General features: G+C 39.0%; 1 long non-coding RNA gene across 1 annotated transcript in view; it reads left to right on the top strand.

The window, feature by feature from the left end:
* The window catches only part of LOC121662649, a 787,841-nt gene extending 769,792 nt beyond the window's left edge, over nt 1-18,049 (top strand). The window contains exon 3 of the long non-coding RNA XR_006015362.1: nt 17,922-18,049. This is a non-coding gene — a long non-coding RNA (uncharacterized LOC121662649). The remainder of the gene's footprint in view (nt 1-17,921) is intronic.
* Nucleotides 18,050-23,567: the final 5,518 nt, after the last annotated feature.

Raw genomic sequence — 23,567 nt, 5'->3', positions numbered from 1 at the left:
CCAAACACGACCAAATTAATTTCCCGCCACTAAAGCAAGTGAGTGTGTCTGATGTTCTGGCTGATGGCCTCTAACAAAAGACAGATATGTGATCAATAAAATGTTTCTCCTCTCTAAGTGAGGCTAGGATAAAGTGTCACCACAATGCACAAATCTTCACAACCATTTCAGCTAAGACATGCCCCTTAATAGTAAAACAAAAGCAAATGGAACTGAAGCATCTACTTTCCTGCAAGATCACCAAGATGCTTCTTTAGTCATTTAGACACTTCACCTGAGAAGATATAGGAATCACTTATCTGTCAGTAAAATAGAGGTAAAAATATTGGTAATGATAAATTTATTTCAGTATAAATCCTGGATGTCTCTGAAGAGGATCTTGTTTGGTTTTTCATCCTATTTTTTATTTAGCTTTTTCTGAATTTTCAACTTTTAGGCTTTAGATCAAAACAATTAAAGTTCCTTCCCTATGGAGGAGTGACAGGCACATTTTTATATTTATTGTTATTGAGAAGAAACTATTCCCTTTTTCATTATGCAAATAGAACCAGAAATAATTAGGAAGTATGGTAATAATATATGCAAATCCCAGCACTGACAATTTGTGAGATGTTCCTATTTTATGTGATAGCAAAGAACCTTTGACTTTCAAAGCACATAAATACAGCATGCTTTGTAGAACTAGGAGGAAACAGCTCCAGATGATACACTCAGTTGCCTTCCTCAAAAAACAAAAATGCAAAGAAAGGTGCCTTAAAATTTTCTTAAATTTAGTGACAGATGAGAACAGATCTTTTGGGTCAACTTGTCTCATTTCCTGGCAATGGGCTGCTGCCATGTCACATATTCCTTTTCTGCAAACTGGTGGAGAGTGAGCTTTTGCTTTCATGTCTTCTTCTGAAAAGTTTCTTATAAATTATTCACGCTACGCATCCTCACAATTTTTGGCAAAAGTTGGTTCCAGTCATGTGGACAACTTTAATTTAGCATAAAAAATCCTCTTTTACTTTCATGATTTATTTATGGGAGGAAAGCAATCAAAATGCTCTGAGCTTCTATTTTTCTGTACTGACCAAGGCAAGCTGTATTTATCTTGCAGCTAGGTTCTTTCTGAATGTTTTGACTTCTCTTCCAGTCCATATTGAATGTGCAGGGATGAAAACTTTCTCCAGAATCCCAGCAGGAATTTTTTTAGAGCCTTGTTGATTTGCTGTAGCATTTTCTGGAAATAGTGATCTAATATAGCTTCCACTCGTTACCACCTGTTTATAATGACATTAGTGTGGTTGAACCTCACCTTTAACTGCACAAAGTTCATTTGTATAACTCATAGGAGCCTTAAAACAGAGTGACAAACCCTGAGTGTCAGGCTCTGGATGAAGAATATCTCTGTCATACATAGCTCAAGAGAGGTGTCCAGAGGGTGGGATTCCAGCATGGGGGTCTGACTGGGACTGTGGCCATGTGGGGGCCCTGTATTACCTTAGTACATGGAACACACAGTTGTGTCCAAAATCAGAGATTCAGTAAGAGACATTGAAGAATCAGAAATGTGTTATGGAAATGATAGCTGGACAGATGCTGCTTCCATGTGAATCTCTCATATGTAGGCCTGAAAGGTAAGGAGCAAAAAAAATGGTTTAGAGTCACCTCTCCAGTTCTCCCTCCATCCTTGTGTGAAGTGGAGTGAGAGAATACATAAAAATCAGGCTCACTCTGTTCGCACACTTGAAAACTATCAGGATGTGGCTCCTTATCAGCATTGCTTTTTCTGAGCATACATCATTCATATAATTTTTTTGTCAAATACTGAGTCCCTGAAGGATTAGTTCTCACTTTTTAAAAACTTACATGAACTCAAATTTGCATTTCCCATTTCACTTTTCCTCTCTAAGCACAATGTAATTCAGACCCATTTAACTGATATAAATTACATTTTAGAACTAGCTAGTTAATTATGCTAGAGATAGATATCTCAAAAAAGAAAAAAAATATGGAGGAAAAGTAACAGATTGGATTCAATGGAATGTAGTCCATATATTAAAAAGAAGCTGTAATTTTTAAGCAATCTTTAATAATAAAATCAGCCCTTCTGGTATAGATTAGTTTTATGTCAAATAAAGCAGAGGGAAATAACATTTTTCAGGTTTGGTGAAAGGAAAAATTGAAGCGTGGAAATACTATCTATGTACAGCTGAGTCAAAAAATATTTTTCAGAATGTTCAGCAACAGTGCTAAACAAAAACAAATGAAAAATACATTGTGCTGTTAGGTGAACCTGACATGCTTTCTTTGCGTGGAATTTCTAACCTCTTTGTCTAACCTCAATTTTCTTTTGATTTCAGGCACTTGTTTGCAGGAGACCTATTTTTCTAAATTAAGGTCTAGAAAATTCACATGGCCACCAAGATGTGCCTTCTCTTTATCTTTTTCTGAGATGAGAAGCAGATCACAATATCCCAGTGAGGTTCATCTCAGCCAGTCAAACAACTTCCTGCATCTCCTGATGGACGTGAATGTTCAAGCAGCACATGTAACCTGGCTGTCATGCTTGCAGCTAGATGGAAGCCTTCCAAGCTAACAATGCCCCTTAGTGAATCTGCAGTCCTGGGGCATTTACTTAGCTGTGTATTTCAAGCAGTTTGTGTCTTAAAGGATGAGTGCTAGTTACCATCACTGAGGACATTATGATTGCAAATGAGATTTCTACACTCCCACAAGGAGTTTAAATGCTTACTCTGGCTGATTTCAAGGGGAGCCCAGGATTTAACTTCTTTAGACAGTTCTGAAAATTCTGTCCTGCTTAATTAATGTCTGTTCAGCACTTGTTAAAAATGTGTATAAATGTGAAGAATTCTTGCTGTACATAAAATATCTATGCAGCAGGTTGAAAGGTATTTATGAGAACCATATAGCAAAGATTTATGAAGAACTGATTAGATGCTTGGATGTGAATAATTTTTTGCAAACAGTTTACACAGTGATATAGAAGTAGAAATCACAAAATATGTACCTGAGACAAATAATTAAAGTAGCCACAGTTGGACTCAAAAGCAGCAAACATTCACCTGATATGGATGGGAAAATTTGTCGTTTGCAATTAAAGGAATTCAGTTTAAGATTACGTTAAAAAAATAAAAGAAAAACTTTGAATTCCTAATTTTCTTAACAGAGGCTAAACAATGGTTTAGGACTTAAGAGTTTTTCCTCATAAGTGCTGCATCACCCTAATTTCTCAAGTCTATCAGTAGAAGGTGTTGAGTGCTCAGCACTGTTGAAAAATCAAGCCACCTTTGTAAAAGATCATGTGATGGAATTCAAAAACAGTTCACCATGAAGTTGTGAGAGCATATACAGGGTAGAGGCATACACAGGGTAGAGGCATACACAGGATGGAGGCAAGGGCAGGTAACCTAGAAGAATACAGAAGCAAGGGCAGGTAACCTAGAAGAATACAGAAACATTATCCAGTCATCCAGGGACAAACTTAGGCAAGCTAAAGCTGATTTGGAGCTGTGTGTAGCCAGGGATGTCAAAGACAAGAAGACCTTCTATGAGTACATCGCTGGCAAAAGGAAGAATAAGAAAAATGTGGGCCCACTGCTCAACAAGAGGAGGGACCTGTTAGACAGGACATGGCTGAACACCTTCTTTGTCTTGGGTTTTACAAGCAGTGGCACACCCTAGGAATCTCAGGTCCCAAAGACCAGAGGTAAAGGATAGAGTGAGGAAATTGCTCAGTGGAAAAAAATAGGTTACAGAATGCTTAAGCAACTTGGACATACATAAATTCAGAGACCCTGATAGGATGTACCCACCAGTGTTGAGAGAGCTGTCAGAAGTCACTGCAAAGTCACTCTCAACAGCCTTTGATCAGTTGTGATGACTGAGAGAAATGCTTGAAGTCTAGACAAAAGTAAGTATCACTCTTATCTTTAAAAAAAAAGGCAAGAAGAAGGACCTGGGAAACCATAGCATAGTCAGCATAACCTCTATCCTTGGGAAGGTGGAGGCTGAAAAACCATTTCCATGCACAAGAGGAGCAAGAAAATCATCAGGAACCATCAGCATTCATTCATCAAGGGGAATTCATGCTTGACCTACTTGATAAACTTGTGTGATATGGCTGGCCTGGTAGATGAAGGGATGGCAGTGGGCCTTGTCTACCTGGACTTCAGGAAGGCCTCTGACCCTGCCTCCCATACAATCCTCATAGACAAGATGTTCATGAATGGGCTGGTTAAGCAGATACTGAGGTGGACTGAAAACTGCATGAAAACCACCCAGAGAGTGGTGATGAATAGCACAAAGTCTAGTTGGAGGCTAGTAGCTGGCAGTATACACCGGGGTCCATACTGAGTCCAGTCCCTTTTAACATCTTCGTTTACAATCTGGGTGATGGCACAAACTCACTTCTGCAAGTTTGCTGATGACAAAAAGCTAGGAGGAGTGGCCATCCAGAGGGACCATAAGAGGCTGGAGGAATGGGCTGACAGGAACCTCATGAGGTGCAACAAGGAGAAGCACCAACAAGTCTTGGACCTGGGGAGGAACAACCCTGGTCACCAATGCGTGTTAGAGATCACCCACCTGAAAAGCAGTTTGTCCTGGTGGACACCAAGTCAAACATCACATGAGCCAGCGGGGGGTCCTTGCCAGAAAGAAGGTGAATAGAATCCTGAGCTACTTTAGGCCCAGAAGTATTGCCAGCTGATTGAAGGAGGGGATCCTCCCTCTATTCAGCCCTGCTGAAGCCACCACATCTGTGGTGTTTCCCAGTACAAAAGAGATTTGAACATTCTAGAGACATTCCAGTGCAGAGCCATCAAGATGACTGAGGGACTAGAAGAACCTTCCTATGAGAAAAGGCTGAGTGAGCTGAGACTGTTCAGCCTAAAGGGCAGACAATTCCAATATTTACTATTTTATCATAATTTTATTATTTATTTATTAATTTGAGTTAAAAATATTTTTTTAAGAGCATAATGGATTTAACAATTGTTTTGCTTTGTTGTTTTTGGTTTTTTGGGGTTTTTTTACCTGTTTGCTTATCCAGGTCTTTTTTAGCCATATTTTGAAAATCTAAATCTAGGTAAGAAGTCCATAGTTGCTCTTAATTTTGGAATACTCAACTCTTTCTGAAAACCTTAAGAAAGAAAAATATCAGCTAAGAGACCTCTTTTGAAATGATAGAATAATATTTAATTAGGATTATTCCTGCTGTTAGATGTCAGTGTTGTTCCATGAAAGTGCAATTGGAAGTAGATTTCTACAGCTGTAAGCAAGATAGCTCTTCAGCTGTGAAGTCTGGAAGAGCTAGCTGTTGGTGTTCAGCACCTCATCTGTTAAAAAGAGACTTTAAATTACGTACTCAGTGGAGCAGTAATCATTAGAGCAGACTCAAGATACACAATAGAGATTTAATTTCACTGGAACTGGTCTTAATGTAATTCTGTGTGGTGCAGATTATTTGAATTACAATTTTGGGTGGGCCAAAAAAAGGTATATGTAAAAAAAAGTGGTTCTAAAAAAGAATCATTAGGGTCCATTTCAAAAATTAAAATCAAATATGATAGGTGGTTTGGGTGGCCTGATTTTTTTTTCAACACATAATGTATTTAACCTTTATGTTTTGTTCATGTATTTGATTTTCTACTGTCTGTATAATGAAATGTCTTTTTTTTCCCTAAGCTTTGAACACTACTGCATAATACCCTGGGGAGTTCTCCAAGGTTATTAGATCCATTGCTCTGCTGCAAGTTACTAGAGGCTACACTAACTCTCTCCTCTGTCTGGAAAGCTGCTATAATATTTCTGGTCTTGAGCAATGAATAATATGATTAGTACCTTAGGGAATACAAACAAAAACATTAGCAAAGTACATTTTCCAATATTTAAGAGGAAAGGCAATCCTCAAAACAAAAGTTGCATGTTCTTGAACACTGTCTAATAGCATTAACCTGAAATCACTTGATTTAATTGCCCTGTTAAGCAGTTTATTGCATTACTTATGGGATAATAGAATGAGTTCAATGTGGGTTCATTGCATTATCTTATAAACAATGTACCACATCATTAAACAAGATGATAGAAATCAATGTATTTTATAAGAAACAATTATGAAGGCTCATGTAAAGTCTCTAATGTGAGTAGTAGAAAGACCTCACTGTGACAAGGGGAAAAAAGGGCCTTTGTGAGAATAAAAAGACAAAGCAATGTCAAACTATAATTCCCCAGAATCAGATTAAAAGCACAATTCTCCAAAATTCTTACTTTCCCTGTAGTCTGATACACTGCCCTAAGCCTCCACTCAGAACTACAGAAATCTCTTCCTTGGCTTATAGATAATGATTTGTAACAGGTATCTTGTCAGTTCTGTTCTTAGGGAATTTAGCACAGATGTGTGACAATCTTCCAAGCATCTAGCTTGCAAACTTGTGATGATCTATTTTGACTTATGTGCCCAGAGGGAATGCAAATAGAAATGTTTAGAAGAGCCCAAAGAGAGAGGACAGCTGATCCAATCTATTCTGGAAGAAGTAATTTCATGTTGTGTGAGGGAACTGACAGTGCAGAGAGAAATACTGGCTCAATATCACCTTAGTGACCCTCTGTCTGGTGTATCTGCCCTTGCTAGTCATGACATCTTCGCACTTGTTTTGCTACAGCCCTTGGAATTTATAGTTGTATGTGTGAATGAGGGGTCCAATTTTGTTCTACATCCCTTCAGAAATGAAAACAGAGAAAAATACTGGAATACCCTTCCAGGAAGCAGAACCAAGTGAGAGTGGCTCAGTATCCTAAATGATCTGCAAAGAATTTTGTTGCTGAGCTCCAGAGTCCAAAGGTGATGTGGGGAGAGAGTCCAGATGTCAGAACCCCTGGCCAAATGCTGTTCCTACATCAGGAACATTTCATGCTCTGCGTTTCAATAGCTGCTGCAATGCTGCCCATCTCACTCACCCTGAGTGCACTGGCATTTCTCTGTGCACTTGAGCGGGTTTCAAGTAGTCAAACCAATTTTCAGAGTGGGTAACTGGTGGAGAAGGCATTAGCCTCATATATCTGCCTCTTTCCTGGTTTGCGATGCAACTGAGCAGTGCAGAGAGTGCAGAGTCTAATTTTGGCAAAGAGCATTTTTCTCTGATAAAAATGAGGCCCTGATTGTAAAAAATAGCAGCAGGGTGTCACAGTAATTTGGTTTACTGTGAAAACATAAATTAGGTTCCTCCAAGTAAACTATATCTTATTCTCTTAGAATTTTTGGACATATTTCAATAAATGAAAATAAATTTCCCACTAATACAAGGGTGCATTTTTTGTCAAAAATTCTTAGATGGGAGGAAGTTCTACCAAAAGGATTTGGCCAGAAATACTGCCAGTGGCCTTTGTCTGAAGGTTCAGTATGGTATCAGCAAAAAAGATCTCTCTACATCACAGATGTTTTCCAGAAAAGATGATCTGATGTGATGAGAGCTGCACTGTCTTGTTCACCAAAGCCATGGCTTATTGGCCATAAATGTTTATGAGAGTGTTCAGTGTGGGGAAACTGATTGGTTTCACATACACTACCAGGACCATCAGATAACAGCTTTTATTTACTATTTCAATAACGTAACTTTAAACAAAATGTCCTGATCTCCTGTGACTAATCTACCTTGCTTTGTATCTCCCTCTGAGATTCATCCTCTGACCAGATTTATAGTTTTAGTTAACCTCAGCTTCAAGTGTCATCTATCCTGATCCTGCAGTGGAGGTAAATGGGATCTCTTCCCTTCCCTTGCAATGGATGCTGGAAGGGTTCCCTGACCTATGTGATCTTGTTAGGGTTCAGATAGAGCCATGCCACTACTTGGAAATTGGTAGTACAACAGAGAAAAACGATGCTACTATTATTCACATTTCTTCTCTGAAAAGGTTTTCAAGCACTGGAACAGGCTGCACAGGGAAGCAGTTGAGTCACCATCCCTGGATGAATTTGAGACATGTGCGAATGGAGCACTTAGGAAAATGTTTAATGGTGGACTTGGCTGTGTTAACAGCTGAGTTGATAATCTTAAAGATTCTTTCTAACATACATAATCCTGTGATGATTTTATTTCTAGATGTAAAGAATGCCGAGGTCAGTAGATTAATGTTTTGGGTCTATTCCATGGCCTGAAGAATTAAACATCAGGAAAAAGCAGTACCTTGCACAAAACATACACATGTAGGTGTTCCATAGGCAAATCCAATACTTCTGGGATTGTTCATATTCCCTGTGCCTGTGATACATGCAGGACTTAGGCATAGCAGGCAGTCTGATACAGGATAGACCATGGAGTTTTTTTCAGATTTATTCATACTGGAAATCCTGATATTATGTTAGCAAAATGTCAAATTCTTAGTTCATGTATAAGCTCTGAACAGATCCTATCCTGATCATTAAAATTCTTGTAATTTTAAGAGAGTCAGTGTTAATGTGGTCACTGAACAGGCAGATCTTTACTGCTCCCATTTCTGTGGGTATTCCCTTGAGAAGGAATCCTTTCATGAACCAGGAGGCTTTACCTCCTTGTCTTTACCCTTCTCCCCCAACAAATAACTATGTTCAGCAGCAAGTCACTGAAACAAGGAGTCCCTGACAGAATTGCTTTTGAAAGAGTTTGCAGCTTTAGCTTTAGTTGAAAACCTCTCTTGGAGAGTTTTTTTGTGTAGGTGATATTAAATTGATAGGGTTGTGTCCTTTACCAGAGTGGGGCAAAGATTTTACTGTCTGTACAAATAGTTAAAACCTCTGTATTGTCACCTCTACAACTCAAAGAGATATGGACAATTACTGTACTATATTTTATAACTTATTTAGAATGAGATAGTCACTGCTTGAAAAAAGTAACATTAGTCTTAGTTTGATTCTTTGAAATCAGTGATTTGACTTCAACTTTGCCAGTGGGGAGTACTCAGGAAAAATCTGACGTGCTTCCAAAATTCTAGTAGCAGCGGGTTAAAACATAACAGCCACATGAGCCTGAGAAATCCACATTGGCTTTGAAATTGCTCTTCTCTTCCACTGTCTGGAAGAAAATAATCAGAGAAATGCAACACTTTCCCTTTCTATTGATTTATTTTTTATTTTTAGAACGCAATTTCATTACCTGAATTAGGCTTCAGTTGTCTGATTTTAGCCCTCATACTTGGCAGAACATATTAAATAAGGTTTCCAGCATTTAAATGCCAACACAATAGTATGGTTGTTAGGGCATCTAAAAGTTAAACAATTTTAAATAGACAAAATTGGCATCAGATTCTACTGTTCCATTCTCATGCAAAACTACTGAAGGATTTCAGATCTACTTTTTGTGGTATCAGAGCTTTCATACCGGGTTAAACAAATTTTCTAGCTATATCTTGTCTCAGACAGCGGTCAGCAATGGATGCTTAGGGGAACTGTATAAGGATAATAATTCATTAAATTGAAATGTCTGAAGCTGTCTTATCGGTGTGTCATAGAATAAATCTATGGAGCTGCTCCTGAGCTGTTCTGTGTACAGCTTGGAACGGTGATATAAAGCAATAAGTGATTTCATCTTGCCCTAACTGAGATGCAGTGCTCCAGAGAAGCTCAGTGCAAACACCTTTCAATAGCTCCAGGAAGGGAGGGCAGCAAACACCTCAGCCCTCCATACCTGTCTTTTCAGTGCCTAAAACCTAGGCAAACATGTAATGATCCTCCCCTGAGAGATGCCAGCTCCTGGGAGCCACAGCCATCCTGGGCTGGGGACTATAGATGGAGCTGCAATCCCTGAGTTCAAGCTTTTATCAACTCCAAATCCCTGTTTATTCATCACACAGTGATTCAAAGGGAATATTGGCTTGTGGTCCACCTGAAAACATTGAGGACTGAATGACACTGTTTATCTTTAGAAAGATAGAGCTGTATTGGCCCCAGGGAGGCTGAGGCAAAGGGTAAAAACTAATCAGAGTAAGATAATGCCAGTAGTTTTCTCATTATTCTTTGGGAGCAGGAATGGAATTATACAACATGTGCTAAAACCCCATGAATATTTTTTAGGAAGAGCATTTTTCATTCAAACTCCACCTTTGCAAGTTTTACTGGAGATAAACTTACTACATTTCTATAATTTGTGCCAGCCAGCAAAATTAAAGCCCCTTAATGAATTTAGCTTTTTGCATTTCAAGATGAAGAGGAGGATGACAGAAGAAAATTAGCATAGTTACATAAATGAAGCACCTTGGTGAATGGTGCAGTCAGCATTTTAACAGGTAGCAGAGGTGAAAAATGACATTTTTCATCATTTATAGTACTGATAGACTGGATTTTGTGGACAAAGAAATAAATTATAAAAGTGGAGATTATCTCAAGGGCACCAAATAGAGAAATCTCTCTTGTTCGCTGCATGCTAGATGGTGTATTAGAAAAACTGTGCTTAAAGTCCAAACAGCAGATTGGAAAATTGCTTGGTATCTGAAAGAAAAAATAAATTATATTATCACTTGGAGAGTAAAACTCAGCCTTCCACAGAACAGTCTTTATCCAGTTCAGTGGCTTATGAAAAACTGATATATAAGCTTCATAATAGACTTAATATTTTTGAGGTTTCCTGATCTCACAGGGTTTGTGCAGAAAGACATCAGAGTAGAGGCTTACAGTGCCCAACACTACTCTCGTTCACAAAGCCCAAGTGAAAAAGGATTTGCATGGAGGCAGTAGGCAGGTTAAGAGCAAGGATGAATCTTACTTTTAACTTGCAAGTAGGGAGTGAGGTAATTTGCAGTTTCTAACCATAATCTATGAACTACTCCGCAAAAGCCTTGCTAATACAAGCATGTATCCTGTGAGAGTATGGGTCCAACTCACTCTAGCATCATGAGCAATTCTTGTGGGTACAGCATATTTCCCACATTTCCTAACCCAGACGGGCTGCTCAAATGTTGCATTATTCCTGTGTTTCCTTCCGGCTCCCCTGGTCACACAGAGAGCTGCAGGAGCTGGGTAACAGATATTGAAAAGGCCAGCTGTAAGACAAAGGAGAGAGAGGAGGAATTACTTCATTCTGTTTCCCCTACTTTTTTTTAAAGTGATTACTTTCACACTCTGACTGTAACATGGGAAGAGTGAAATATTTGATCATCTTGACCTTTCACAAGCTTTTATACAAAGAATATTTACATATGCACAAAGATTCGTGAATATGCACAAAGATATGTATGGGAATGCAGTTAAATACATGGGTGCAGATCCGTGTATTCATTCACATAGAAAACCACCTAAAAGGGACATGAAAAATGACTGTCTTGTTCCACTGAATCACACACTCCAGTCACAGAAAGTCACTGACAGAGATATAAATTAATATGAGCAGGCCATGCTCAGTGTTCAGGCCCTTATTAAGTCCCTGTCTGGGGAACTGGTTAATTCATTTGTATATAACAAAGAATTAGCATAGACAAGCCTCAAACCCATTGTATGTCCAGGGTGCTATCGGTCTTTTCTTGTCTTGTGGTAGCACAGATCCAGAACCTCTGGATAAAAGCAAAGTTTTGTGTGTGAAAAGGACTGTTCTCCTGCATATTTGCTCCAAGCTTATCCCATGAGCATTTGAAAGGCTGCTTAGTTTTATAAGCAGTAACTTGTGCAGCTGTATAAACCTGCACTAGCAGGTTTCTGTGTAGACCACAACAGCCTCAGTTTTAAATGATCCCTACTTCCTGCATTTGGACCTAACATACTTAAAAGTTTACTTCAAATGAGAAAAAAAGATGTTTCTGTGGTAAAACAATAGTGCAAGCAGAAGCCTGTCTTCATACTTTTTCACATGCTGGAAAGGTTAGGGCTGTATTCCATTAGATGAACAACTGGGAGCTGATGCAGCCTAATATTTCTCATCAGTTTGTCTCCCTTGCCTCCTCAGACATCTGCTCCCTGGAGCTTCAAGTAGAGAGTTAGCAGATTCAGACAGACAGGATACACTGGAAAATTACCTCTTAATTCCCAGAAAGCGGAAATCCTGTGACTATTTCCTTTCAGGAAAGATTTGTTCCTGATTTTCAGAAGCTCATTTTATTTCTTGAAAACTCCCCGTGTGACCCAAGTAATAAATAATTTTTCAGGGAAGAAAATTTCATTTTCCAGTCATCTTTAGTCCTTTGCCATTCCCTGGCATTTCTATATGACATCAAGAACAAAAGCATCCCAATAGACTGGAAAGTTTCAAAAGTTTTGGCTACTTGTTCTAAGGTAAAAGTCTGGTGGGGAGAAATTCAGAGTGCTTCCCATTTCTGCTCACATCTGCTCTGTGAATCTCAGGGGATCTTGAAGCATATGGAATTTCATCAACAACATTTTTCAATTCTTGCTCATTGCTATTCTGCTCACTGTAACACAAAAATGACACACCACTTTTTTAAATTGGTGAGAGCAGCACTGCAGGTATCAATATGATTTTAGATCTTGGTCTATAACACAGAAAATAAACATCTTTTCTTAGAGAAAATGAATGTACAAACATGGGTTTTGGGCAAGAAATTATGCACAAATTTTTTGTATGAAATAGAAAGGACAGGTTAGAGTTGGGAAGAGGCAGAAATCTGGGAGACAAGACAGCACACTAATAGCTTTGGATAGGAACTTGCCCACATCTGGCTGTCTCCATGTGGACAGAAAAGATCTACTTGTCCTGTCCATGTGGAAATTCTCTGCTATATCCTAGTTGCTTTTGGGTATTGCTCCAAAATCCTTTATCATTATGTCCAGCTCATAAACTTCACCATATTTATAATTTGGCCCCATTTGGTTTTTGTTGGTCTAGCTGTTTACACACTTAAAATAAATGTAGAGCTCTTTCCAAATGGCTGCAAGGCACTTAGAGGAAGACCTGTATCAGAGGCAATGACCAGTACAACAGGCACTTTAAATTGCATATCTCTGACTAACATGGGCTAGGATGTGCTCTGTTTGAGCTGGGAACCTGTAGTAGCTGTACCATGAGCAGTGAAATAGATAATACATAAAAAACTACGTTTACACTCTTCCCAAGCTAATTTGTTTTGAATCAGTTCAGGCCATTTAAAAGAAGCAGCAAGTTCCTGGGAGTCAGAGGGCTGTGCTGACAGCAGGTTCATGAGAAATGCTGATCAGGATGGAAAATGGCTCAGAACTAACCTGAGTTTCGAGTGATCTCCTATTCAGGGCAAGCTGAGCAGAATTGTGGCTGCCACAAACGATCAGGACCATTCCTAAGAGCAGATAGGCTGGGAAAACTGGACGTGTGTATTGCAGTTCCAGTAGTGACTGACTTCTTTAACTGAATTAATTAGAAGAATGTTTACTGCAATAAGTTAAAAGTGCTACCATCTTCCTGGGATGCTTGCTTCCAAGCAATATTTTTTAATCAGTGTCAGAGAAAGCCTGATTTCTTACTATGATGCCATTTTAAAAAAAGGAAATGAAACATTTTTGACCCAGAGTAATCATAAAACAAGAAAGAAAATGATCCTTAAATTACTTAGAAGAGGTGCTAAAATTTAGGTTTTAAAATAAAAGAGAAAGTGGACTGTGTTAATCCCACTGCTAGTCCTTTAAAAATCAATGCAGATTGTACCTTTCCTTTGGCAAGAAAAGCTGCAGCTGCTGCTCTGCATTCAATTCAGCCAGCAGTAACCCTGCCCTCAGTAGAGGGCAGGTGATACTCACTCAACTAGCATCAACAAAACCAGTAGGATGATCATTTGATGTCCACAGAATTTCTTGGAAACCATACCCTGCAAATCATCAATAGACATGCTCCTTGTTCAGGTCCACTCAACTGTAGCATTGATTTTCAGCAGAACATGTCCAGATGCCCCTACTTGCTAAATATGACTTTCTTTCATCTTTCCTTTCTTTTTTTTTTCTTCTTTAATGTTGTAAAAATAATTTGAGAAAAAGAGGTTAAGAGGTAACTTGACCACATTTATAAATATCTACACAGAGAGACAACTTCCAACAGTGCAAGGCTCTTTAATCTGCCAGACAAGTAGATGGTACAATTCGGTGACTGAAAGTTGAAGCTCAACAAAATTAAACTAGAAATGCACTGTACAAGTTTAGTGACAAGAGGTCAGGACAACATGCCTAGAATGTATTTTCCATCACTTGAAACCTCTGACCCAAGTAAAGCATTTGAGTTTTTCTAAGACATATGTTTCAGGTCAAGCAGAAATTGCCTGGATCATTACAGGAATTAGTGGGCACAATTCCATGGCGTGTGTTAGGGAGAAGATTCACACAGATACTTAGATTGAACTCAAAAGCAGTGATTCTGCTATGGGGAAGGTGAATCTGCCCTTCTACTGTGTCCTTGTAAGACCCCACCTGGATACTGCATCCAGCTCTGGGGTCCTCAGCACAGAAGGACATCGACCTGTTGGAGTGAGTTGAGAGGCCACCAAGATGACTAGATGGATGAAGCACCTCTCCACTGAGGAAATGCTGAGAGATTAGGGATTGTTCAGGAGTAACCTAATTGTGTGACCTTCCAACACCTGAAGGAAGCCTACAAGAAAGATAAACTTTTTGCAACAGCATGTACTGACAGGACAAGGGAGAATGGCTTCAAACTGAAGGAGACTTAGATTTGATGTTAGGATAAAATTCTTTACTGTGAGGGTGGTGAGGCACTGGCACAGGTTTTCCAGAGAAATTGTGGATGCTCCATCCCTGGAAGTGTTCAAGGGCAGGCTGGATGGAGCTCTGAGCAACTTGGTCTAGTGGAAGATGTCTTTGCTCATGACAGTGGGGTTAGAACTAGAGGATCTTTAATGTCCCTTCCAAGGGAGGATCTTAAAGGTCCCTTCTCTATCTATAAAGGAAGAAATTTAGAAAGACCTGATGCAAAAAGGAAGTATTCATGTTATCTGAAAGTTTGGATATGAGTTTTAACATCTTCTAAGAATTGCATTCTTGGGAGGAGAGGGATGTTGTACAGTACCCTAATTTGATTTCCTTCAAAAGATTGATCCTGTTCTTCTAAAATCATTTGTTATGTTGGACGGAATCAAGAATGACACTCAGAGGATGAATGTAGGTATCTCCATCCTCCATAACCCCTTTAGGCTTTCTTTACAAATCACTGAAAAGAAATAGCTATTTTGAGGGCATGATTCATCTGCTTCTAACATCTCTGTGTGAAGCAGACAGACTGCATGCTAATTGTGCTTCTATATTCCCAGTGATTGCACGATTATAGAAGGACAAGCGGATTTAGATGTCTAAATTCAGATTACGGGTTTCAATCTTACAGTACAAAATACATGGGCATTGAAGTTTAGATTCATTTTTGTTTTCACAAAAGGGATCAGGTCTCTCCTCATTTCATTTAATTCACTTTTATTCTGTTTCAGAGGTTTGGTCTTATTGAGAATCAGAGGAGAAGAGAAGATGCAATTCTCCTAAAATTAGTTAAACTTTCTGATATCACCGGCTGCAAAATGCAAGAACACTATTGCAGAAAAGGTTATTTGAGCATGAAGGAAGATACTAACAGAATTTTTTAGAATAGCTACATGTGTATTTTAGAATAGCTCTGGACCTAGTACAAAACCCCCAAGGGCAAAGGGAAATTTCAAAATTTGATCTATAATTTCTGTTATCATCTCCTGAAACTATTGAAAAAAAAAGGATGATTAGTAAGCTGTAAAAGAATCACAGATAAATTAGGATTCTTGAAGTTTTTTAATGTTCTAAATTACATAGTTTTCATTGCTCAATTCCTTTATTTCCTTCTTCCAGTTCCTGCCCGTTTAAAAAAGATCAGCGACTGTGTATGTTTAGAAAGAGTAAGGAAATTCTTGAGTTCTTCTTGCTTATTGGATTGCTGTGCTAAAGAGGATAAATGGGCCATAGTGTGGTAACCTAGTTACAGTTGTTATTTATGGAAGCTTCTGGTTCAGTCAAATTAGCTTGTCAGTAAGGTAGAGAAACAGTGCGCACAATTTCAAGATGCTATATATAGAAAGTGAAAGTTGTAGGAAAAGCAGAGTGATAAGCTATTGTCTTTGTGTGAAAGGGTAGATGAATATGTCACTAATAGTGGCTTTACAATGAACATTCATGTAAGCATTCAGTTTAAGTTTCATATAGAAATACAGCCTTGGCACCATTTTTTGGCTTTGACCATTTAATTTTGCTATTTAGTGCACTTTTAGCATAACGCTCCTGCAGTAATTTATACTCACCACTGTTGGTGAGCACTCTGTGGCCTCAATCCTGCTGGATTAATGAGCAATATTGCTCATTAATGTTGCCTGAAGCTCAGAGCTGGGTGCAAGCTGATAAGTGGCAAAAATTTTGACCAGTAAGTCCTCTGGAGTAGATCTTTCTTCCCTCTGCCTTAGCTGAACATGCATGCTGGCAAGCTACAAGATCCATAGCCAGATTCCCATCAATTCCTTTCTCTTATGTAGCTTCCCTGTATAGAAGGGTAGAAATTGATTCTCTTCTTCCTCTAGCAATGCTGGTAGCCCTTGTATGGGCTGAAGTGGAAAAATCCTCATTGGGCAAAAGTGATTAGAAGTGATCAAGCTCCCCTCCTCATTAAGGCTGGAGCTACCAGTAAGTCATTCAAAGGAACAGCCTGAGTTCATTGAGAAAAGCAATTTCAGAAAGATTTCTAACTGTAGTCTGTAAATTTGCAATACCTTGTAATATGGAGATGCTTAGATGTTATATTTCCAAACTGGAATAGTAATTCTAAACTGAGAAAGACTGAAGCAGGGCCATTTATATGTCATTTGGACTACATAGCTTGATACCACCTAATGGTCCTGGACCTTGAATGCTGACAGGGAAATCAGAGGTGGCAGAGAGAAGAAATTTCTTTCCAGCTGACCTGCAGGAAAATGGGAAAAAAAAAAAAAAAATCTGGGGTTCATGTAGGTCATATGTAGGGTTCAGCTTTGCTTTCTCATAGAAGCATTTTTAAAAAGAAAAATTATTCATCATTCCTTCAGATGTCATTCATTGAACTCCAAACTGCCTATAAATAACGTTGAAAGCTGCATCTTCAGCAGCATCTCCTTCTCATATAAGCTAACCTTGTAAACAAGAGCACATTTTTTTATGGAGTCAAAGAATGGCTTGGGTTGGAAGTGACCTTAATTATCATTTCATTCCAACCCCTCGGCCATGGGCAGGAATGCCACCCAATAGATCAGGCTGTTCAGACCCCCATCCATCATGGTCTTGAACACTTCCAAGGACGGAACATCTAAAACTTCTCTGGGTAACCTGTTCCAGTCCCTCACTACCCTCACAGTAAAGAGTTTACTCCTAACATCAAATCTAAATCTCTGCTCTTTCAGTTTAAAACCATCCCCCTTTTTCCTGTCACTATCTATCTGCTCATTTAAAGCATCATGCCGCCTCTTTTTTATAAGGCTGCTTTAAGTACTGCAAGATCTCATTGAGTTCTTGTTGCATTGCTTGGCTTGGTTGAGCAAGCCTCAGCCTTCTTGGAAAGCGCTGCGAGGCTGCTTAGGACAGAGCGGCAGGTCCGCTCTCCCGTAGCCCCTCCGGACGGCCCCGCGTACTTGCTCCCGCTAGCTGTCGGCTCCGCAGCACGGTGACAGTAAAGGAGGCCAGAAGGGTCCCTCCATGTGGGTCTCAGAGGAACTTTTATTGTTACATGTTGACCAGCCAGTTCCCAGAGGCAGAGACATCGTGGTCCGGGAGCCGGGGAGGTTTTGTCAGATCGCAGAGTTGGGGTACAGGAACAAATACGGAGAGCCTGAGGGAGTGGCCAGGGCTAGGAGCAGAGGAAAGGCGGGGGGAACAATGTGGAATAAGAAAAACAGTGGGTAAATACAGCAGCACAAGTTCTGTATTCTGATCATGCTCTGGACACACTTCAACAGGTCCACATTTTCCTTGTGCTGAGGAAAAGCGCAGAGCTGGACGCAGCACTCCAGGTGGTGTCTCATGAGGGCAGAGCAGAGGGGCAGAATCACCTCCCTCGCCCTGCTGGTCACGCTGCTTTTGGATGCAGCCCAAGATGAGGCTCGCTTTCTAGGCTGTGAGCACACACCTTTGGTTCATGTTCAGCTTGTCATCCGTGACAACCTCCAAGTCCTTCCCCACAGGGCTTTCAATGTATTCTACTCCCTCATGTCTCAGATTGCCCTGACCCAGGTGCAGCACCTTCTAACTGCACCTGCTGAGTGTTATGAGGTTCTCAAGGACCCATTTCTTGAGTTTTTCCACGTCCCCCTGGATGGCATTTTTTTCTTCTCTTGTGTTAACTGCATTATTGTCATTGCCAAAGTACTGCTCTTTTCATCCTTGTGCATCTTCTGAAGCCAAAGCAGTAAAACAATGTTTTTCTGCTTATGGAACTTTGGGCAGAATTTATATTGTCCAGAATGCTCTACAGGGGGAAGTCAATGTTATCATTAGACTGCAAAAAGTACACTCACCAACATGGGCTAGACTCAGGGCATTTTACCTGTAAAAGTACATGTGCTGAACAACTATAGCAGCTATACCAAGATGCATATTCCTCGTGAAAAGGAGTGGAGATCTAGGAGAACTGTAGGCACCTTTAATATCAAACAAAATGATGACACTATTACACAGCTTCCTGTCTGAGATGAAGGCTTTATCCTGCCTTTTGCACAACAGGTATACAAAAGGTTGACTTTAGCTGAGTGAGACTAATCTGTTGCAAGCTTCTACTGCAGTTGATGGAGAGGCCAATTTAGAGCAGGCACCTAAATCAACACGTTAGTAATAGTCTCTGGAGGATCCTGTTTCATTCATTTGACTATAGCGGGAGATTAAAGATGTGAGGCTGGATTTAGCCTTTTTGACCACCTCTCTTCAGCTTGAAAACGCTGAATGACTGAAAACTCCATTCAGCATCCTAAGATTCTTGTACTAATGAAGTATTTCTGGCCTTCTATGTGACACTGAGAAAACACATTTAACACTGGCCCCTATTCATAAGCCTCTGCCACACACTTTCCAGTTGTAGCACTTCTCTTGCCTCCACTGGGAGAGTAGATGACTTGAATTATTCAGCACTGTTTTGATAGTAAACTCCATCATAGATTTTATAGCTTAATTAGGCACGTAATATTTTGATTTAAATATGGCCCATTTATCTGCCTTTATTTCATGTGGGACTCATCTCACCTAATTTTAATTATAAAAGTGTTTGCAACCTAGTCAAAGGGATTCTCTGCAAAGTTGATGGAGAAGATCAAGCATCTCCAGAGCGCAACAAAAGGAGTTTTGTAATAGATAACTGTTTGTAGTACATGGGATTGATTGCCTTTGGGATGTTTTGAACATTAGATAAACATTTATTACACATCTTTACAGCATTTGTCATGAGAAAACCTAGTTCCATTCCTGGAATGTCGGAATCCACTTGGATATGTTATAAAGCAACAATAACGAGCAGTAATAATTTATCAGACTGCAGTGGATGCCTTATAATTAAACAAAGGGGTTTTTTGTATCTGTCTGTGCTACTGTTTTGTGGTTCCTGCTGTGTTGTTCTGCAGCAGTGTTTTGTCCTAATTCTTGTTGCCTATATTTGAAAAAGCTCTATGTACCACATTTCTGCCTTACAATCAGGAAGGAACCTCAGGTTATGAATAAAGCATTCGCAGAAATTGTGAGATTTAAACACTGAGGTTCTTTTGCAAGTATTTCTATCACAAGCAACAGAGTTTCAATCCTGAAATCAAGGCATCTTTTTCTCTGGGGAAAGTGTTTCAAGTCAATCACAGCCCTGTGAATAGGAAGGTAATTGGAACAGAAGCCTTTTTTTTTTTTTAAATAATGCATTTCAGCAGTAGAGGAAGCATTTGTATTCTTGTTAAAAATTTAAAATCAAAGGGAGGATAACAGAGAGAAGAAGTTGTAGGGGGAGGGGAAAGGAGTTTAGAATATCTATAAAAATATTGAGGAAGTTTGTGGAAAAAAAAGTTACTTCTGCATGGAAAGAAAAGTAAGGAAAAAAACGTAGCAAAGTAATCAAATACATAGGTTTTTATTGTGATTGAATAATCAACTTCCTATACAAGCTATTTCAAGATCAATATAGATATAAAGACCTCATTTGGTGAAGTCATGCTGCATTACAGCAAAAAGGAAATAACAAAAAGGAAGAGTATTTCACACACTGGTTTGTAGCCTGAAGCCCCCTGAGTCTGCATTGCAAAGCAGCCCAAAAATGTGTTCATAAACTTCTTTTTGAAACACCTGCTGCCAACAGAAGGCATATGGATCCTTGAAAATTCAGATATTACCTGGAAGAATAGCTCCAAAGACATGCTTTATCTATCAAAAAGTTATACAAAGCCAATTTGCTCTACAATTGGCTTTCCTGTCAATGAGATAGGAACAGAGTGAGGCAAAAATAGATCCCTGATTATTCCTTAGGATTTTGCAGTTTAAAGTGTGTTCATATGGCAACAAAAACCCTTAACACATATAAACAGGGGTTTTCACATAATCCCATTTCTCTTTCATTTTGACACAATCATTTCTTGGAAGAAAAAAAATTTGTTAGCATCCGGCATTGAAGGAGATGGAGTTTTTGCTGTTATTTTCAGTTGCTTTTTGTTTTGTTAAACACAGAACAAGTTTAATAAAACCTGTCTCAGTTATAGAATTGCCTGCTGGTATAAATATGAAAAAAATTATGGCAGCAGTTTGAAGCCTCGTTAAAAATTAAAATCTGATACCATCTACAAAATCATTTTGACTGCTGCTTAGGCAAGATCAGCAGATTGCATACTGCTTTAAAAAAGGAAAGGTCTTGACCTTTAATGCTAACAGATCTATGGAAGAATTAAAGGACTCTTCATCTAGAAGTACAACTTGGTTTTTACCTTTTCATCTGTTATATTTCTTTGGGGAATATTAAGAAAGAAGAACAAATTTAAGATGCTCTAAAAATATTCTGCTGCAATTAGCAAGCAATGTATGATGCTGTTCTAAAAATGCCAAAGATAAGGTTTTTACACTGCATTATCGTAACTCCTGCCCTCTCCAGGTTTCTACAAGGAGGAAAAAGAAAAATGTCACAGTTTTTAATTAAAAATACTTTTAAGAGATAAGATAAAAAGTGTTAAATATTTATGCCCTAGGTGCATCAGGATTGATTTCCTTTTTGGGTTACTGCAAATAGAACTGCTACACACTCAGTAGTTATTCTCAAGGTGAGACCTTGGTGCCATGCAGGTGGTGGCAGCCTCAGCACAAAACTTTCAAAGCTCCCAGTTGTGTTTTGAGTGCCCCCATACCACATTAAACAGAACAGGAGTTTTGCTGAGGCAGATGAAACTCTTCTCTTAGTGTACAGCAACAGTAAGGAGCACAGCGGGGAAATCAATCAAGATCTCTGTTTATACAAGACACAGGATTCAGACACATCATGTGAAACTGACGTACAATTAAAAACCAGTGCTGATCTTTCTGTATGAGTGCCTGTAGGATATCTGAACACAGTAGGAATGCAAAGATCAACGGATCTTTGCATTCTCAGAGCTGCTTTACATGTTCACCAACTGTAAAATCCAAAATTAACTCTTAGAACTTGTTTCAGCAGTTTGAGTTACCTTGAACAAAATGCTTAGGGAACAAATTCTTAGAGATGAGTTTCCATTGCCTTTTCAGGGAAGACTTCAATGTTGTCTTCTCTTCTGCCCTTAAGAAAGAACTGGTAATGCCATGTAGCGGCTATAGTTAGTATGGACCTGTAAGAAACAGAAATACAGGTGAGAAAAAAACCTCTGATGAAACAGTTTGATTTTCTTTTAGTTACTGGTTAAAATATTTTAATTTTGAGTCTCACAAAAATGTGAAAATTTCTGTGGGAAAATGAGATTCTTGTTTAAATTACAGAAATAATATTTTTAAAAAAGGAAGAGAAGGGAAAAAAAAAGAAAAAAGCAACCAAAGGATATAAACTGTTTAGACAACACATTCTGTCATATCATCCTCAACCCAAGAACCATTATACTTTGATGTGTTCACAGCACAGGACTTTTTTTCAAATCAGATGCACACACACACACTTTCTGTATATCTTGGGTTCTTTTCAGAACCCAAAAAATTCTCTTCAGAACCCAAAGAAGGAAATGAATATATTAGGACGTGAGTAGTCTTATGCTATAGTCAATGTCTAAAATTGACAGATGAGTTGACATGCTCCCTGAAGGTGCCCACCCTGGGCACAGGCTGGCTCAGATTCAGACATCAGCATTGTGGTGAGATGGCTTCTGTTCATGGCTTCCAAGAATAATTCAATTGAAATAAATGCTCAAAAGCCACACTGGCAAGAAAGTTCACAGAAAGAATTTTAAAAATAATATTCCTTTTGCCTTCTCTTTCTTCTTAAGGAAACTCATAGGAACAGGAAGTAATTCTCATCTAGCTGAGACACCGAAAACAAGATAGATGCCACTTATGGAAGGAGGAGTGGTTATAATGTGCAAAAAGCTGCAAATGTAAGCTGCAGAATTAATGGAATCTGGGACATGGTACATTGTTATGGACTTGGTCCTTTGAGTTGCACAGTCCATCTCCTGCCTGGTGACAGAGAGACAAGACCAGTTCCGTGTGTTCTTACGTCAATGCCAGAATTTTACATTTTAAAAGGCAATAATATCATCTGCTTCACAAGATAATTCAATCTCTTTCAGATGATGCAATGACTTTTGAGTTAATCCCTCTGCTTTTAGCAAAGTTTTCCTGAGCTTTCCTTAACATTACTGGATGAAGAGGTGCAACATGCAAAACGCCCCTGAAACAATACTGTTTCCTCTAAAATACGGCATTTCTGATTCACTATTAAATTTTCTTTTGGGCCAGCCTGACTTCTCATTCTCTTCACCAAGCTGCAATAAATACATATTCTATTCACTGCATTTCCTTCTTCAGAACAGAGTGTCAAAGGACACAAAACCCAGTTCTTTGATGAATCATGAGTCCTTAGATATTAATTGTCCTATGCAATAATATTTGTTCTTCAATAGGAGTCACATTCCCTTCTAAATGCTCAGGATTTTTGTTATTAGAGTTAGAAGTTTGAATGAAAAGGTCAAAAGCTAAAAGTGGATATTGACATTTATGCATAGCCATGGTGACAATCACTTACCTGAGAAACACTTTAACTCATGGCACTGCTTAGGTTTTTTCTGGCAATGAAGACAGAAGGTCCCGTAATCCCAGTGTCATCTATCACTTTTGGCCTCTAATAAAAGTGATGTTTCCCTTTGGAGAAAGACAACTAGATGGATTATGCTGGGAATAGCCTGTGTCATCATATCAGCTTGCCAAGCTAGTGGTACACAATGGGGATGGCAAATTTCCATGCCACTAATGAGTTTAGGGCACTCTCTGTGTTCTCAACCAGTGGGAGTCGTTGGTTCAGGTCCAGTAAACCATGGGCCAAAAAAGAGGCAGTCAGAAGGAAATATAGTGAATCAGCTCACAGACTATAATAAAAACAGTGCCACTTTTTGCAACAATTTGACCAACTCCTGAGCAGATTAGAGGCACCTTCCTTTTCAACATG

The sequence above is a fragment of the Corvus kubaryi genome, unplaced genomic scaffold, assembly GCF_017639235.1.
Source record: "Corvus kubaryi isolate FWS band 111438036 unplaced genomic scaffold, C.kubaryi_AGA036_p1.0 37260, whole genome shotgun sequence".
Taxonomy (NCBI): Eukaryota; Metazoa; Chordata; class Aves; order Passeriformes; family Corvidae; genus Corvus; species Corvus kubaryi.
The sequence above is the reverse complement of the archived record's forward strand: the minus strand, read 5'-3'. Positions and strand labels throughout refer to the sequence as shown.